The sequence below is a fragment of the Podarcis pityusensis genome (assembly GCF_964106645.2).
Source record: "Podarcis pityusensis genome assembly, chromosome: 10".
Taxonomy (NCBI): domain Eukaryota; kingdom Metazoa; phylum Chordata; class Lepidosauria; order Squamata; family Lacertidae; genus Podarcis; species Podarcis pityusensis.
The window spans coordinates 54,276,983-54,292,963 of record NC_138035.1 but is presented as its reverse complement, the minus strand read 5'-3'; the positions used below and the strand labels follow the sequence as shown (position 1 = coordinate 54,292,963).

Below are 15,981 nucleotides of genomic sequence, written 5' to 3'. Positions count from 1 at the left end.
TGATTTCACCTGGAAGGGCGTTCCATAAAACTGGGCCCACAGAGCTCTGGGTGGATTTGGGTGATGCACTCAGACCATGGGTGGCTGCTAACAGTGATTCTGCTGAAGGTCTCAATTATTGGGCAGGGATATAAGGAATAAGACAATCTTTGAGGAATCCTGACCCAAATAGTTAAGGGCCTCGTAAATTAATACAAGAACTTTGAACCTAGCCTGGTTGCAAATGGGCAGTCAGTGCAGATTTTTGAGCACTGGCTTTATGTGCTGGCGATAGTCTGCAGGAACCACTTAGCAAGCAAACAGAAATTAAATGTTGGGGCTTGAGAGCCATGGAATATGTAGCTCAAGCACAGGGAGGCAATTTGTCCCTTATGAAGTGGTCTGGCGATATTGGAATGCTGTGTGAGATGAATTTAATTGTTCTCCACTGATTGTTTTTGTGGTTTCTATTTCCAAATGATTTTCAAATGTACAGTTTTAATTGTTATATTTCCGTCACCTACCATAGGTGGGCTATGAAAGCAAGTATATAATGAAATAAATTGTTCTTTTGGGCAAAGAAGCAACAGGGAAGTACTTGGAGTCAGCAGCTGTCAAAGTTTATGACATGTCATTCACCTTCTAAACTTACTACATCCTCTGTGACCTGAGGATGTTCACTTTGACAGCAAATGGTGGAATAGTAGCCATATTTGTCCATGGCAGCAAAAACCTCAACAAGACTGGCTTGAAGGCTGCCAGTATTTATTGAGGCAAAGACCGTTTAAAAGGAGAGGCTATTGACATGGACTTTAGTGAATTTGGACAGACAGAAGTTCATATGAGCCATCTCAGAAAGGTAGTTTGTATGTAATGTGCTTGCATACCATTTTAAGCAGAGATCTAATGTTACATCTCTCCCTTTACCACTTTATCAATTAGTGTTCTGTTTCAGTGGTTTGACATCTGTAACCAATATAACAGTGTTTTGCACAGAAGGGCATCCCCAGTGTCCTACAGACTGATCAACTAAGTGCCTTTGGCGTGTTAAAACGGACAAGGGGAGGCACTATGAGGGGCAGTAGTCCAACGGGGATTTTATTTTGTTAACTGTTAGGATTTAGCTTGCCTAGAAAAGTTGTCTGTAAATAGTTTAGTCCTATTGAACTCAGAAGAACTACAGTACACCGAATAGCCTCCTCTGGATGATCACTACTATGTTTACTGTTATTAACATGCTGTCTTGCTCACTGAACGCTGCACTTGCTGGCTAACCCCCCAACCTCCACCCCAAATACATGAGTTACATTGCTGTCACTGGGCCATGCTCCCATATAATTCCCAGAAAACATATATCTGAAATAGATGGCTGGTTAAATACTCCACAAGTTTCCCTAGGAAAACTATACTTCCTTTTGCTGCACAATTTCTCTGGAATTCGTATTGTTTTAAATTTGAAGTACTGCATGCTTCCCTTATTTTTATTTAGAAGGTTTATAAAGCACTTGACCAAAAAATGTCTCCAAGTGGTATACAAAGATGCAGAGAATGGTAGTTTCCAGTGGCCACGAAAGCTTCAAAAGTGAGTATGAGCATGTGACTTGCACTTCCTTTTCTGGTAGTTCTAGGCCAGGGGTCAGCAAACTTTTTCAGCAGGGGGCCAGTCCACTGTCCCTCAGACCTTGTGAAGAAGATGAAGAGTTTGGATTTGATATCCCGCTTTATCACTACCTGAAGGAGTCTCAAAGCGGCTAGCATTCTCCTTTCCCTTCCTCCCCCACAACAAACACTCTGTGAGGTGAGTGGGGCTGAGAGACTTCAGAGAAGTGTGACTGGCCCAAGGTCACCCAGCAGCTGCACGTGGAGGAGCAGAGACGCGAACCCAGTTCCCCAGATTACGAATCTACCGCTCTTAACCACTACACCACACTGTGGGGCCCGGACTATTTTTTTTGGGGGGGGGGAATATGAACGAATTCCTATGCCCCACAAATAACCCAGAGATGCGTTTTAAATAAAAGGACACATTCTACTCATGTAAAAACATGCTGATTCCCGGACCGTCTGCAGGCCAGATTGAGAAGGTGATTGGGCCGGATCCGGCCCCCAGGCCTTAGTTTGCCTACCCCTGTTCTAGGCCTTTGCTGAAGGGTAGAAGCACACATCTCCTTTGGTGGGAGAATTCCAGTATTTCTCTCTGGATGTGAGAACTGTGCTGTGGGAAGCCACTTGTTGTAAGCCAGCAGTCGTAGAACAAAGCCAGAAGTAAGGACTGGAGGATAACCAAACAGAAAAGAACTCTGGAAGACCTTGTTGGTCAAGAAAAGCTTAATTGGAACAGAAATCCCTAATATAGCTGTTTCTTACTAAGAGAGGATCCAATGGCCAGCAGCGCCATTCGTGGGCTAGAAGATACTAAACAGCCCTAGAAAGATGTTGCAACATATACTTCAGTGCCTTATCACACAGGATAATTGCATGCAGAGCTGAAGGTTGCCAGTTCAAATGCTAGCAGCTCCTAAAGGAAAACTGAGCATCTTCCTGTTTTGGATAACACTCAAATGGAGAAAGAGAGAGAAAAAAATATGAATGTGAGTCACTGGTGCTCCCCCACCTCTGTGCTTCTTCTGAACATTCAGAGTAGCTCATAATTAGCACCACCACTTCTTCTGCATAACCAAAAGTAATTAGCACCCAAGGAATTGGAGAGGTTCAAGACAGACACAGAAACACCAGAGAGCAAGTGAGGTGAAAATGAAGGAAGGCTACATGAGAAATGTCCATAAACAGCTGGAGAGATTTCTCGAATGCAGCATGGCAATAATACCACAATCGGCTTTTTACGTTTCTTTGTGTTTTTAAATCCTACTCATTCCCAAAGGCTCTGATTTATAGTTGCAGTAAATGTAAAGTAATATAACAGAAAGTAAAAAAAGGTTTGTGTGAAAGTTTACCTCTCCCCCACTCCTATATATGTGTGTGTGTGTGTGTGTGTGTGTGTGTGTGTATGTATAAAATTTATAGGCTTCCCTAGAACAATGATATACCTGGGCCCATCTCACAATAAAAATAGCAATTTTAAAACACAATGCAAAATAAGTGAAACACAGCACTAGAACGATATTCCTTGTGTCTTTGATCAGTCTGATTGCAAGATTTTCTCTGCTTGCATTCTAAGTTTAGTTTCCCTCAGCACAGAAGAATGGGCTCTGCTCAGTGGGCGAGAGCAGTTGGATGCAACCTTGTCAACCGCCAGAGTCATTTTTGCATTGTATGGTCATATCACCTGGAAAATCCCTCAGAGCCCTCAGAAATCCACTAGCTTCCAGGGGTGGACCATTCTAATAGGTCCTCCATCCTTACAGAGAACAGTAACTGTGAACCTAGACACCAGTAGGAAGCACTCTGACTAATCATGACAAGAAAAGAGATGTGAAATCCTCTATTTTCAGGCCAAGTTCTTTTTTCCCTAGTAAACCAAATCAAGAGCAACTCTGTGGTTGCCATAGCAAGCCATGAAGTCCTGAGCCATGCCAGCTGCATCAGTCAAATTGAATTCCTAAAGACTTCATCCGCCTACACCTTCTGAGTCTAAACTGGTGCTGAAGAGGCCGTCCAGATTGGCACAGCTGGGAGAGACCAACTCAGCTAGGTCAGTGGATGGATAAGAGAGAATTTATTATGAACCGACTTGTCATTTGGCAACAGCACTTTTTAGTTCCACTCTTCTAAATTTCCCAACTTTCCAAAGTTTACAATATACAATGTATATGTCACAACCACATTAAAACCTTCCCACCATGTTGTATCTCATGTTTCACTCAGAGAGCTCTGTCCTTCCTTTCTGATGCTTCGCAATGTATTATTTACTTATTTCATAAAATCTATATGACGATTAAAAACAACCCCTGCCGTTTCAATGAGAAGGATAATCCACTCCCTCCCCAAAAAGATCACTTGATATTTGCAAACTGTGTTATAAACTGCTGAATATAACGGCATGCCATAACTTTGTTGAAACCTGCAATAATTACAGAGTTCATTACGGCAGGTAACACTTACAACAGATCAATCAGATTTAGGCTACAATTCTATGTACATATATTCAGAGGCTAGGCTGTGTACACACGATACCTCTGAAGCACACTCAAAGTATATTCCCCACCAACACCAACACTTCTCAAAATTTCTGGGCACTGAGAAAAGTTTCCCCACTAGTGCTGTAGAAAACCACACTGTTAGGCTTCAGTCCTAAACACAGTTACTAATGTGTAAGCCCAACTGGACACAGTGGGACTTACTTTTGAGTAGATACAGCTGGCATTGGACTTTGACATATTTTTTTTGTAGCTTCTGTTTTGTTTATTTAATGTAACTCCTTAATTTCAGTCACCAAAATACTACAATTGAATAATAATAATAATAATAATAATAATAATAATATGGAGAGCAGTATTTGCCTGTGGAATGTGTTTTTTAAAAATATATGACTTCAAGTTATCTTTAAAAATATGATGCACAACTATTTTCATACGATTTTCAACAATAGAATGCACATAATCTTCCATTTCTTTGCAATGTATACTAACTCACACTAATATTATTGTCATTATTATGTCTAAACCAGTTCATATTTTTAAGAAAAGAATCTCAAAGCGGATATCTACACTAATATGCGCTCATGTAATTGTCAGTTGTTTCCAACTTGATGCACTTTTAAAATAAAAAGTAGGCGTTGATTGTAAGTGAAATGTGAATATAAATGAATCTTCAGGAATGACACCATGTATGTATGTACAATGTATACCTTAAACCTTTGAAGGACATTCTATCAATAATAGCTATTTGGTGCCACCTAGTGGTTAATAGGTTATTGAACTAGTTTAACAGCATCTGTTTTAGGTCATTCTCAATATTTAAATTAAACACTTTGAAACTAATAATGACAACACACTGTTTTCCCATATGTGCACAGTTCAGATATACCCCCCCCCGAATACCACATAATTAGGGTTGCTTTGCAGACTTTACATGCTTACCATCATGAGTCCATGCCATGGTGGCAAGGAAACTGTGTCCAATGCCAGTTGTCAACGTTTAATTTGTGTGCTTGAAAAGCTGTGCCTGCTGCATGAATGACCCTGGTTTTCTGTGCATGCGTGAAACCTGCGATACATGAAGCGCCCCAGAGGGTTCCATTAGGCCAGAGAGTTTGTGCTTTCAGTGCATTGAATTCCCTTCTGCAATCTTTTCTTGCTGTGCTTTGCACTGACGATGGGGAACCTTCATATCTTTTGTACCATTTAAGGTGTCTTCACACATGTGCATTCATCACTGGGTGACAAAAAGGGAGGAAGAGAGTGTACAAAACAGCCACAAGGGGAGATGCAGGACTCTACAGACCCACTTAGGTCCCTCTGATTGCTGAGGTTTGGAGGGGCGCTGAATGTGACAAATACCAGCATGGGGAGGAGGGCAGCAGAGCAGAAATGGTTCATTCTCCATCCCTCAATGCTGCAGCCTCAATCCAAATCATTCAATTCATGACTGCTTTGATTTTTTTTTTAAAGAAGAGGCAACACCCATGAGCAATCCTATCCATGCGTGTCTAATTTGGCTTGTTCCTTTTTATACAGAGCCCATCTCTCTCAACCCGAGTCTCCTGTTTTAATTGCTGTATTGATTTAATGGGATTGCTTTATCCTGCCTTTTAATTGTGGATGCTTCTATTTTAATGTTTTAATGGGGTTGTTTAATTATGGATGCTTACATTTTAAGGTCTGTGTAACAGGTGTGTTTTTTATTTTATACCTTGTAACCACTTAGAAGCCAGCTTTGGCATTAAGCAGTATATTAATGGTTTAATTCATTAATATAGGCAAAGGGATGATTGCACAGAACTTCCCCCTCCATTGAAGTTACAAAGCAAAACACATTTGCAGGCGGAAGGAAGCCTCTGGGGGCCAAATTAGGCACAATCACTTCAAGTGCTATGTCTCCATCTACAACCATAAATAGCCACTGAAACCTCACTATCAGTATTGCAGGAACCAAGGGATGCATCTTACTGCAGTCCTGGTGAAACCCCCCCCCCAGCTGCTATTCACTGTAAGGTGGACATTGCCTTTGGCACCAGTGGATGTTTCCCTCCATCAGCAAACAGTAGCTTTACATACCCTCCAACATTTCTCCGATGAAAACAGGGACGTCCCATTCCATAATGGCAATTTCACTATTTATACCCCACATATCTTACTGGGTTGCCCCAGCCACTCTGGGCAGCTTCCAGCATACATAAAAACATAATAAAACATTTTTAAAAAAACTTCCCTATACAGGATTGGGGGTCAAATAATTTCACACCCTCCAACATTTCTCCTGTGAAAACAGGGACGTCCTATTCCAGACCCTCCAACATTTCCCTGATGAAAATAGGGGTATCCTAAGGCATGGGTAGGCAAACTAAGGCCCAGGGGCCAGATCCAGCCCAATCGCCTTCTAAATCCGGCCTGCGGATGGTCCGGAAATCAGTGTGTTTTTACATGAGTAGAATGTGTCCTTTTACTTAAAATGCATTTCTGGGTTATTTGTGGGGCCTGCCTGATCTTTTTACATGAGTAGAATGTGTGCTTTTATTTTAAATGCATCTCTGGGTTATTTATGGGGCACAGGAATTGGTTTATTCCTTTTTTCCCTAAAATATAGTCCAGCCCCCCCCCCCCAAGGTCTGAGGGACTGTGGACCGGCCCCTTGCTGAAAAAGTTTGCTGACCCCGTCCTAAGGAAAAGTGGGACATTCCAGAATCAAATTAGAAACCGGGATGGCTTCCGTTAATCAGGGATGTCCTTGGAAAATAGGAACATTTGGAGGGTCTGGCTTTGGGTGGGTATGAGATTCAATGGAACAAAGGGGAGGGAGGAAAGAATTAAATCTCTCCCCATCTCTCTCTCTCTCTGTCACACTCACTCTCTCTCTCTCTCTCTCTCTCTCTCTCTCTCACACACACACACACACACACACACACAGAGTGCAGTGGCTTTTTAGGGTTATAAAAGGAGACATGGCATGTGAACCAACACATTTAGTGTGTGTTTTAGCTATCTACATGCATGAGTGTAGAAAAATAATTGAAGTGGAGTTATTTTGTGAAAGCAGTTCAACTGAAATAAGCAGGGTTCACTTTCAGGTGGGCTGTGCTGCAAGAGCCAAACCACCAACTCTGTTCAACCCCTTGCACTTTAGAAAAGCTGGGAGCCTGCAGGTGCAGCTCCAAAGTCCAAACGGATACCCCGGGGTTCTTGCTAAACCACAGTATCAATAAAATCAGTGGGAGTTGCAGACATCACATCACAGGGACATGGTGCATTCTTTGGCTTTTCAAAAAACGTCTGCGTACGCTACTATCATGTGATAAATTGCACAGTTAGAAGAGGAAATAGTTTTACCAAAACATTTTATGATGGTGTTAGCAACCAGAAATCTCTAAACCTGTGTGTGTGTGTGTGTGTGTGTGTGTGTGTGTGTGTTTTATAATACAACAACAGCAGCAGCACCTCAAAGCATGCAGTGAGTTGGTGGTGATGGTAGGATTTGAACCCAGGTTCCTTAGATCCAGGACTATTGATTTTGTCCACATCATCACACTGGCTTATACTTCAACAATTTTAGAATTTTGAAATCTGTGTCTATCCAAGTGAAGAAGAGGAGTACTATGACTTCAATCCAATCCTGATTTACTTACCAGAAAGCCCTACTGAACTCAATGAGCCCTACTTCTGAGTAGACCTGTTATACTGCTTAGAACTTGCACTTGATAAGCTATTCCGTTCTACTCTGTGAGAGTCCTCTCACAGAGATGGTATATCTTTTTAAAAAATCAATGGAGAAATCAATACATCTTACCGAGGTTATCAAAAGTGCTCTTAGATGCTTAAGTTACTAAATAGCAGTTGGATCAACTTAGATGTATCTCACATCCTTCATTTTCAAAGTGAAAGGCAGTTCAGATTTTTTTAAAAGAAGAAGATTGATTAGCAGTTTGCACAGAGACACCAATTTATTTCATATTTCGTATCGCCCCTCATTTTAATTGATTGGCATTTATTAAAAGCAAAACCGAATCAATTACCCCAGCCACACAATCATGGGAAATCAAGTCATATAGAACTGCCCTTGCATTTTATTTCTGAAACAAAGTGGCATTATTAATGAGGGTCTATGAGAAAGAGACCTTCAGGAAAAAACCAACAATGGGCAATGGAGTGTATAAAGAGGGAACAAAGACTGGAATTCACAGCAAGCTATTTCCACTGGATTTCATATCTCATCAATACATTATATTTCATGTGCATACAAATTATTTTTCATGGCAATTCTAAGAGGTAAATGGGTTGGCTTCATAATAAGTTAGGTGAGTTTAGGTCTATTGAAATCAACAGGGCAATTTAGCTCACTGATTTTAGTGGGAACGAAATTCAATTAACTTAGTCTGGATTCAACTCAGTATATTGGGCTCGGATATAAAGATTCAAATGAAGGCTGCTACCTCCTTCTTCTTTTTGGCAGCTTTTGAGTTTCCAGCAGTTCTAATGTGCCTGCATGCACATCAGCAGGGATGCAATTCTGCAACCGAGCCACTGAATTTGTCAGAGGTGTGGTTGTGTAGTCCTTCGAGGCATGGCTGTGTAATCCAAAAGGGGTGCTTATCCCGACCAGACCAGCTGTAATGTGCTTCCCCACTTGTGGTGTAGTGGTTAAGAGTGGTGGACTCATAATCTGGCAAACCGGGATCGATTCCCCGCTCCTCCACATGCAGCTGCTGGGTGACCTTGGGCTAATCACACTTCTCTGAAGTCTCTCAGCCCCACTCACCTCACAGAGTGTTTGTTGTGGGGGAGGAAGGGAAAGGAGATTTTAGCCGCTTTGAGACTCTTTCGGGTAGTGATAAAGCAGGATATCAAATCCAATCTCTTCTTACTGTACGTAGCCTAGAAGAAGGTGGCTATCCCAAAGATGTCATAGACAGGACTCAGCAGGTATTGGAAGAAGGGATGCCAGGGTTAAACATCTGGAAAAGAAGCAGAGGTTGTTCCATTGGAGGGTATTAAGATGGTGGCCAACATTTCCAATCAAAGTTAATCCAGTGTAGAAAGATTTTTAAATGCTTGTTTTCCTGATGTAAAATGCAATCCCTGCAAGGATGTCCCGGAGGTCTGAGGTTATAGAGGAAAGTGAGTGAAAAAGGTCTCTTTCAAAAGCCTCTCGATTGCGAGTATATAAATGCACACCATCATTGCTGCTGTTCTCTGGTAAGTGGTAAAAAGGGAGCATGCGGGGGGGGGGCGCAGATCAGGGGAGGTCTTGGATTCACAATATCAAAAGCCCTCCTATTCCCCTGAGCAAAGATCGCCAGTGTCGAAGCAATGATTCCACAACATCAACTTCATTGGACTGGTCATGTTGTGCAGATGCCTGATGATCGTCTTCCAAAGCAACTACTCTATTCCGAACTTAAAAATGGAAAGCGTAATGCTGGTGGTCAACAAAAGAGGTTTAAAGACTGTCTCAAGGCAAATCTTTAAAAATGTAGTAGAAACACCAACAATTGGGAAACACTTGCCTGTGAGCGCTCCAATTGGAGAACAGCCTTTACAAAAGGTGTCATGTGCTTTGAAGGTGCTTGAACTCAGGACGAAAGGGAGAAACATGCTAAGAGGAAGGCATGTTTGGCAAACCCTCACTGTGATCAACTCCCACCCGGAAATCTATGTCCCCACTGTGGAAGGACGTGTGGATCCAGAATTGGCCTCCACAGTCACACTCACTGTTAAGACCATGTTTATGGAAGACGATCTTGGTTATGAGTGATCGCCAAAGAAGAAGATTCCCCTGAGACTGGAATGTTTATTTTCTCTCCCATTGACATCAATAGATCTTCTATTGGGAGCCGCCCAGAGTGGCTGGGGTAACCCAGCCAGATGGGCAGGGTATAAATATTATTATTATTATTATTATTATTATTATTATTATTATTATTAGAAAAGAAAAAGGCTGAAAAGAATGGACAAAAATCACACACACATACACACCACACACTTTCTATCCTGTTGGTGTGGGTCCAGCAGGACTTGGCAGTTCCTTCACTTCCAACTCTCCCACCTCCAAAGGATTGCTCTGTCCACTAACAGCAAAAGCCTGCCGACCGCATGTTCTAGTGATATTTTGGAGAGAATTGTCACTATCAGACAAGTAAAATCCATCACCCTTCTATCTATATTTGGCTTGTAGGCTTAGGGAAGTGTGATGGCAGTTATTAGCTGCTCAACGCAAATCCAGTAGTAAGATGGATTTATTTCTTGATTAATGGCGGAGATTATTCACATATTAATTTCAGTTTTGTATAATTTCACAAACTTGGCGCCAGCATTCTTGTTCCAGCCACCCTTAAAATTACTATGATTATTCTAATTGTTAAAAAGCTATTATTTGATTCTAATTTATGGAGTAATTATCAGCTGGTAGAACATCTGCCATTTCTTTACTACACTTCAGAGGGAATTTGCAGCAGTGGCCTCTCAATTAAAAAGAAAGAAAGAAAGATCTTCAGCTGAAGAACCACAGCTGAACAAGTCTCCTAGAAAAGCTTTTCAAGCATAACAACACTTTGGTCTTGATTGATTGTGATTTGTGATGCATGCCGTTTAATTTATTGTGTTGCATTTCAGAATTGCTCTCCGAATCAGTGCCTGGGTTTCTGATGGTCGTCTACAGTGTTTCCTGCAGCCTGCAAAACATTGAGAGGTGCCTGCATCCTCATTTATCTTTGCTTGCGTATCATTCCCTATATTATATTTGGGCTCTTTCTAAAGATTCGGTGTTATTGTTAACTCTTATGATTTCTTTGCATTTAAAGTTATAGGGATTCATGGACTCTCCATCTCGGCATCAAAAGATGCTAAACTACTAGGCACATATAGGATAATTATATCACACTTCCGTGATCAAGAGGTGAAGGAATAAAACACCTCAACCATTAATGCCAGGAGCAATGGCTTCCACTTTGAAACTGCTGCACTTCTGATGTGTAGATATTGCAGAAGAGACAGAATTATTAACTGCACAGTGATAGGTTTTTGAGTGCACCTTGTCCTTCAAGGTCTGTCAATGAACACAAAGCCAATAACCTGTTTGCACAAGGTAACTGAATACATTTCACCTCGATAACTGGTGATGAGCCATAACTTTTCCATGTGCTTCTTTGCAAATGGCGGAACATGGTATACAAAGGAATGGACATTCAGGGCTGTGGTCTCAATTGAACTGAAGGAGGAAAATGCTTGTGCAGGACATTATCTTGGCACCATTGTCTTGGAATACATTCATGCGTGCAGGTGGCAGGAACAAAATGAACAGATCCCTTTTTATTCTTCCTAAAAAGATGACCAGGGGTCTGGAAATCAAGCCTTATAAGGAAAGGTTGAAGGAGCTGGGAATGTTTAACCTGGAAAAGAGGAGATTGAGAGGAGATATGATAGCCATCTTCAAATATCTCAAGGGCTGTCACATGGAAGAGGGAACAAGCTTGTTTTTTCCTTCTCTGGAGGGTAGGACTCGAACCAATGGCTTCAAGTTACAAGAAAGGAGATTCTGACTAAACATCAGGAATTACTTTCTAACACTAAGAGCTGTTGGACAGTGGAACAGTCTCCCTCTTGAAGTTGTGGACTCTCCTTCCTTAAGCAGAAGTTGGATGGTCATCTGTCATGGATGCTTTAGCTGAGATTCCTGCATTGCAAGGGGTTGGACTCTTCCAACTCTACAATTTTATGATTCTATGAAAAGAAAAAGACAGAAAGGGGGACATGGTTGTTCCCTTCCCTCTGCCCGGTTGGCCTTCTCTCTTCTCACCTTACCAGGTGTTGGTGGTGACAGCAGCAGTCACCGCAACAGCCTTCATCTCCCGCTTTCTTCTCACAGCAGAGGGTGCGGCTCTTGGGCAGTGAAGAAGCTCTAGATCAGGGCACTTAACCCATTATGACCCAAGGGACACATTCACCCTGGACCAAGCCTCTGGGGGGGCCAACAATGGATGTGGCTACCCCACACTCTCTCACATGCACACTGACGTGCACACACATCCCCACAGGCAGGATGGGGGAGAAATGCAGTTCTTTTCACGCTTAAAGGCAAATCTATTGAATTTGAACTTCCCAAAACAATATGAGAGCTAACACGCACCCACTGTTTACAATTCGCACTTATCTGAACTTTGCAATGCAGTTAGTTAGCAAAAAAAAGATGTGTATATTAAAGTGCACATAAAAATGCATATATTGGTGGAAAGAACACACAAATAGCATTAAATTAGGAGAAATTGCTTGCAAAAATGTGTGCATTACTTCAAGCTGCATACACATTTTTGTGTTCACTAGGAGAAATTTGCACTAAAATGCTGATGAATTTGCATGAGGATTTTTAATTATTATTTAAAAGAAATCACAAATGGATGCAGAAATGCAGAAAACTGAATTTGATGGGGAAAGTTAGAAACAGGTACAACCAAAATGGACAGGTCCGAACCCCCCCCCTCCCAAGCCACAGGATGCACAGAAGCAGATGAATTCCAACTCGGTTGATTTGTGCTATTTTCTGCTCTCCATCCACCAATTTATTGTTTTTCTTTTCACATGAGCCCAGAGGCACAGCACTCTGGGAAATGAACCTGGTAGGCACAACTGCTTGAAGTGTCTTTGCTCCACAGCAGTAGCAGTCTGTGAAAAGTAAATAAATGGGTAGGGAAGACATTGTAGTGACTGCCAGAGGTGCAACACTGTTCTTTTGTAGCAGGGGCTGGTTTGTGGTGCCTGGTGGTACCATTGGCACACAGCCTAAGGCAAGAACAGCTAGTTCATATAGATAGAAAATGCACAATAATCAGCACGCACTAAATAAAACAAATAGCATTTTTTTGGGGGGGGGGGGGAGATAAACCTTCAATTTAAGATAAGGCCAGGACTGTCACAGAATTAATTATTTGCTAAATGCAGGATAAAATAACATTTCAACCAAGTTATATTACTTCTGCTTTTGCTTGTTTTCAGTCCTGAAAAATGAAATATAAAACCAATGGGGCTGAGATGTGATCAACACATTCAGGAAGATCATTTTATAAAGCCCTCTTGGAATGGTATGACTTAGAAATGCAGTGACCGGTTGCATATTCAAATAATCTCCTCTGTGGCAAATGCCCCGAACACAGAAAACTCTGGTAGGGCTATAGCAGAAACCATTCATCCTAAGAGGCCCATTTTGTCACAGGTGGATTTTTTGAACTGACACAGCTGAACATTCAGTCAAATGATTCTCCCACAGTCACAAGAAGCTGGGAATAATGTGCTTTCCCCCTGAATATACAAATCAACCTTTACTTCAAGCAGTGTGTTGGGGACTGTCTGTCGGTATAAGAAAAACTGAGCCAGTGGAGCCATTTATAGGAGTCCGCATGACTTCAGCCTAAGCTATTTATGTCAGTCACTTGGCATTTAATATGTACACTCCAAAAGTAGCTGCACAGAGAAAAGGATAGCCTCCTGCCTTGTTTATTCAAGACACATACTTGAATTAAAACATATTTGTGCCTTTTTAAAACAAAAACTTTTTATTGACCATGAAGAATAAGGTATTTGGTTCAATGGGTCCATTTGCCATACCCTTTGTTTGCCGTGTGATAACTCAGGTAAACACCGAGATATTGAAACTAAACTTTGCACTTATGTTCAAGACAGAATTCCATACCTGAAGTTTCAGGCATCCACAAAACTCCCACCCCCACTTTAATGTGAGGGGAAATGCAAAAGACAATGCAACACAACATTTGCATTCAACACTGTGACGTCGGAATGAAAGTTTGTGTACACATTTCGAATGCTGTTCTAAGTTTTCAGGAGGGACTGTAAAATAGATGGCAATGTGATATCTGAAAAGAGGTCTCTCAGACACTGTGCCTTACTAACTAGTATAATTTGTATTTTGAATTATGGTAATTGTCTCTAAATGGTTTCATCTCAGGTACCAGTAGTTATCTGTATAAGCATGTTCTCTTCCATCGCTAATCTCCCACTAACATTTCTAATCTTTCATCAAGTTAAATCTAAATTTATTAGCTGAGTTCTCTCTACACACGTTCCAGCTTCTCAACATCCTTCCTAAATTGTGGCACCTATAACTGGATGCACTATTCCAATAATACTAGCAAGAATGACTTCTAGAAAAGGATGGCACTTTTTCAGATGGCATAAAGACCCCACATTATGAATAAACATTTATGTCATTGGCTTCCCAGTCCATAGTTCCACATGAGTGTGCCTAAAGAATACATTAACTGTATGGTATAATAGCCAATGCTTCTGGTTTATTCCTGTTGAAGCAGAAGATATGAGATCAGACTATCCCCATTACAATGATAAGTTCATTGTTAATAAATGTAAACAATGCAATGAACTTCACACTGAAATAGGACTATACAATGTGTTGACAGTCATATCATCGTTTCAGATTATATCAGCAGTAACTGCAGTTTTGTAAAAGTCAGCAACTCTTGCTTTATTATTGAATAAAGAAGAATGTACAGCACTAACAGCTTAAAGCTTTCTAAAGAGTAGCTATTTGCAATCATTATTGTTAAAGATAATGCTGTGAGGTTTGCTAAACAATTCCTGAACAATCACTTAGATGAAATGGTTTGTGATTTCCATGCAGCGATGTTGACTGTATTCTCTGAAGCATCATTTGCAACTGTGGAATATAATATTGACAGTGTAAAAACCAAAAGCGAGAGACACCCCCAAGCAACAGCTGTGACAATAAAAGACATCGGTTCACTGATTTGCAGTACAATCTCAGTCAAGTCTGACCCTAAGCACACTTAATGCAAAACCAATTTCCATTAAAATAAATGAGACTCATTTCCAACAAAGCCCTAGTATTACACCACTGTCTTTTACAGCAAATACTTTTATCACGTTGTATTTGTTACAGTATGAATTGGTCATCAGGGATGAAATGTCCAGCTGAATTAGTCCAGTCCAAGTGCAAGTAGCATCCTCTCAGGTTCTGAAAGATATAGCTGAATGCATCTCCACTCTGTTGATTGAAAGGGCAGATACATAAGGAAGCAGGGAACATCTGTTGAACATTCAGGAAAATGTTCTGCTGTACAGTTGAAGAACATAACCCATAAAACAAATCCACGGAGTTCCATTTTGCTTCCCTGAATTGTATCACAGATGAAAACTTTCCATGGGAAAAACCAAAGTTAACCTCCAACCCTGGGAAAGCATTTTCACAATCAGCCCAGAGCATTTCCCAGAAGGGATCCCAAAAGTAGGGATTCATTTGAGAAGGCAAAATGAGTATCAAACAAGAGCAGTTTCCCAACGGTGCAAGGTAAGATGTGCTGTGATGTGGGTCATATTCCCTTTGGCGTCCTTGTTGGTGCAGTCTGCGGTGTTGCCAAAAGTCACCACACACAAAATTGTTTACATTTGCCAGATGCTCCAGTAATTTCCTTTGCCGTCTTCACACCTTTCCACTTTGATAAAGCAATCATTTAGTGAAAGATTATGCCTGACACTGTTTTTCCAGCTTTGGCCTCTCTTCCTGTAAAAATAAATATTTTCTTCAATATATTTGTAAATAGCAGCTAAGGTGAGCTTCCTTGTAGGTGAGGAAAGAATCGCATTAGTGATCAAAGTGATGTAAGCTAGTGGTGGCTTCTCTGGAGCATCTTTGGTTATGCGTTTTGATAGACTCCTTTTGGCATATAGCACACCAATGGCTGGTCTGGGAGAAATTCCATTGGATGCGTCTACCTTTTTTTGGTAGGTTCCACAGGTGTTTGGAATGTCTGTGCTGCTCTCAAAGTTGCCAGTCATTGCAGTAGTCCTGAATTCCCGGGTTACTGCTTAGGTTTTACAGTATTTTATGGGAATGTTTTTGGTAAAA

The 15,981-nt window shown here is 41.2% G+C and overlaps 1 long non-coding RNA gene across 1 annotated transcript; it reads left to right on the top strand.

The window, feature by feature from the left end:
- The first annotated feature begins 1,468 nt into the window (after positions 1-1,468).
- On the top strand, positions 1,469-13,632 carry LOC308486796. Its single transcript, XR_013991318.1, has 3 exons — positions 1,469-1,561; positions 10,704-10,779; positions 13,080-13,632. It is a non-coding gene; the product is annotated as an uncharacterized lncRNA (long non-coding RNA).
- Positions 13,633-15,981: the final 2,349 nt, after the last annotated feature.